This window comes from Chlamydomonas reinhardtii, chromosome 11 (assembly GCF_000002595.2).
Source record: "Chlamydomonas reinhardtii strain CC-503 cw92 mt+ chromosome 11, whole genome shotgun sequence".
NCBI classification, from domain to species: Eukaryota; Viridiplantae; Chlorophyta; class Chlorophyceae; order Chlamydomonadales; family Chlamydomonadaceae; genus Chlamydomonas; species Chlamydomonas reinhardtii.
In genome coordinates, this window is record NC_057014.1 from 2,284,037 (window position 1) to 2,287,363 (window position 3,327).

Genomic DNA, 3,327 nt, shown 5'->3' on the forward strand with positions numbered 1-3,327 from the left:
GCCTGGTGGAGCTGAGGGTCATGAGTTGGTGGATGGCTGTCTGCAGGTTGGTTGGTATTGTCTGGAGGAGTTCGTTGGGTATTCCATCGGGCCCCGGGGCCTTGCGGCGGGACAGGTGGTTGACGCAGCCGAAGAACGTTGTGCTGTCGGCTATGCCGGGCAGTAGGGTGGCGGGTGCGTCGGTTGGCTTGGATAGGGCCGGCATACGATCAGGTGCATCGGGCCGGCTCCAGGCGTACTGTTTCTCGCTGTAAGGTATGTCGTAGTGTCCTGTGCGGGGGCCATTGATTGGGAGGAGTTGAGCGGTGAAGTGCTGGTGGATGCTGCTCAGGATTTTCTCGGGTGCGGTGTGGACTTCTTTGGTGGTGGGGTCAGTGAGGGCGGGCGTGCCGCGTGGCTGGTCCGTTTCATCGAAGATCTTCTGGTGTGCGCGCTTTGGCTGTGTTGCAACCAGTCGTCGGAAGGCGCGGGCTGCCCGTTTGGTGTTGAGTTTCCTTGCTTCCTTTTTTGCGGCACGGAGGAGGGTGCGTGCGTTGAGTAGCTGACTCCGGATGGCGGTGGGTGTGTCGGCTTCTGCGGGGGTCGGCGGGGTAGGTGTGGGACTGGTGGTGTTGGGTGGGGGCGTCGGGGCGGGGTGAGGTGTGGTGGTGGGTGGGGTGGCGCCCGCTGCGTTTGTGACAGTAAGGGCGGCTGTGAGTCGTTCTTTGAGCTTGCTGGTGGCAGTCAGGAGGCGCGTCACTGTTTTTGACGTGTGGTGTCGTGGGCTTGTAGTGCTGGCGCGCGGCGGTTTCTTGTCGCAGTAGGTTTTGAGAACGTCCAGGCACTTTTGGAGGATGGATTCGAGTGTGTTGCTGATGGACGTGGTGTCGGCTGCACTAACTTCGGGAAGGGCGCGGAATTCCGCAGGGCTTGGGGTGTTCCGCTCGGCTTGGGCAGGGGTGAGGCCGGCAGGGTATAGCTTATTGGTGATGGCGAGGTGTGCGGGGTGTAGCGTGTTCAGTAGGTCGGCGATCTCTTGCCCAGTGGTTTCTTCCATCTTGATGCGCGCTTTCTCGCGCTGGTCTTTGGTTGGTGGATGGTAGTTTACCCATGCGTCAGGATCGGAGGGGGCGGCAGGTGCCGTGGGGAAGGGGTAGAGGCGGAGGGCAGCGAGGGGGACGCTGGAGAGGAGAGCACGGTGGTCGAGGGCATCACCGCATTCATGCGCCGCTTCCTGTCCACCTCCTGTTGTATTGATGATGGCGTGTGTGTGGTGGCTTATTAGTAGGTCGTCAATGCGGCTCATGTGCGGTGCGGTGGCTTGATCGTGTAGGTATGTGTGGGGCCGGGGGTGTTCGTGTGTGGGTGGTGTGAGTGGGTGCAGGCCCGCAGAGGCGGCGAAGGCAATGTGGGCGCGGTCCGTAGCGTTCAGCTGGCCTGTGCTGCGGTCGGAGGGGAACAGCACTGCGTTCCAGTCGCCTCCAATAAGGAGATGCTCTTTCGCGGCTGTCGTTTTGGCGGCTTGGTCGGTGCAGTATTTGTAGATTGCAGCACGGGTGGCGTCGTCGCTGGGGGCGTATATGCCGATGGCGTGTACTGGCGTGCTGTGTGGTGGTGCAATGCGTATGTGGCAGACGTGGCCTGCCAGGCGTGAGTCTGTGTTGTGTGCATTCATGTCTGTGGTGCCAGACGGGCGGCTAAAGCGGTGGGTGACACCGACCATGACGCCGGCATGGGGGCGGGTTCCCTCGCGTGGGTTGTAGGGTGCGTTGCTGGTGTAGGTTTGGTAGTGCGAGGAGAGGCCTTTTTTAGCGCTGCCCATGCTGTAGTGGAGGCGGGTGGGAATTTTGGTTTCGGTGAGGAAGAGGATGTCGGGTGTGTGTGTGGTGACCGTGTGGAGGATGCTTTCATGGTGGCTCAACAGTTCCCTGGTGTTGAGGGTGAGGATGGAGATGCGTCCGTCGGGGGGTGGAGAGGGGCTGGCCTGGGCTTGGCCGTTTGTGGGTTCGGTGGGTGTGTTTTGGAGTGTGGCCGTGTGTCTTCTTTTGTGCGATGTTGCTATGGTGGTCTGGTGGAGTCTCTTGGCTGGCGGCGGTGCGCTGGGGGTGCCGGTGGCGAGTTTGCGTAATTTAGGGGTGGGGTTGGGCGTACGCCTGGCGGGGCGTTTTGTGGGGCCCGCTGGTTTGGGCACGATGCGCGTGGCAGTGTTGCTTCGGGCGGCTGGGCCTGGGTTGGCGCTCGTAGGCGGGCTAGGGGAGTTTGTGGTGTTGGGGCCGGCGGGGGGGCCGCCGGTAGGGTTAGTGGGGGGGTCCTGTGCGAGGGCTGCGGGTGTGGGGCCGAGTTTGTTAGCAGTGGAGGTACTGTTGCCATTTTGGGTGCGTGTGCGTTTGGTGCCGGCGTGTGGGCGGGTTTCCTCATTGGTGCGGACAGGGGTGATGCGTATGCCCTCGTGTGAGAGGGTGATGCGGGTGGTGGGGGGGCTGGTTGGCGGGATGTCCCGGATGTTGAAGTTGGTTGATATTTCGGGGTGTCGTGTGTAAGTGAGGGTTAGGGCGAGGCCGCGCCCCAGATCCGCCCATCGGTAGTATCCCGGCTGTGCTGTGTTGGCGTTCGTGAGGGGGATGGCGCGTTTTGCGTTGGAGTCGTGTAGCCACCAGCGGCCGTTTGCGTGTTTCACAGTTCGGGCATGGCCGCCGTGGATAAGAATAAAGCCGATGTGGCGGGATTCGGAGGGAATGGCGTTGAGTGCTTCGTGTTGGTTGAGGCCGCCATGGTACGAGCATGCCGTGAGTTGGACGTAGGGTAGGCCTGGCAGGGGGGAACAGGTGGTAGCTTTGAGGCAGTGGTTTATGAGGCCGTAGTCGATGTTGTTGGTTGTCAGGTAGGTCGCCCATGTGGGTGTTGAAGCCGGGGAGTTGCGGTGGAGGTGCTGCGATCCTCGCGCCCATTCGGCGTAGACAGTGGCGGGTGTGAGAAGGCGTTTCCCAAGCAGGTTGTTGATTGCGTGTATGAGGCAGGAGCGGTTGTCGTGTTGTTTCTCATGGAGGTGCATTGCTCGGACAACTGGTGTGGTGGATTTGAGGCGGTTGCTCTTGCTGCCGGCATGCCGGTTTTCCGTGTGGGCCGATGCAGGAGTTGGGTGGGCGCTGTACATGTATCTCATGAGTGCTGCAGCTGCAATCCCGGCTGCAATTCTCGCTATTGTGTTGGCATAGTGCGCTAGCCCATGCCTCTTCCCGGGTGTGGTCAATGTGTTGTTGGGTGCTGCAGGTTTGATACAGGTGGCGGCGTGGGCCGGCAGGTCCCGTTCTCCTTCCTGGGGTCTTAGCCAACTCTTCTTGCGTGCTC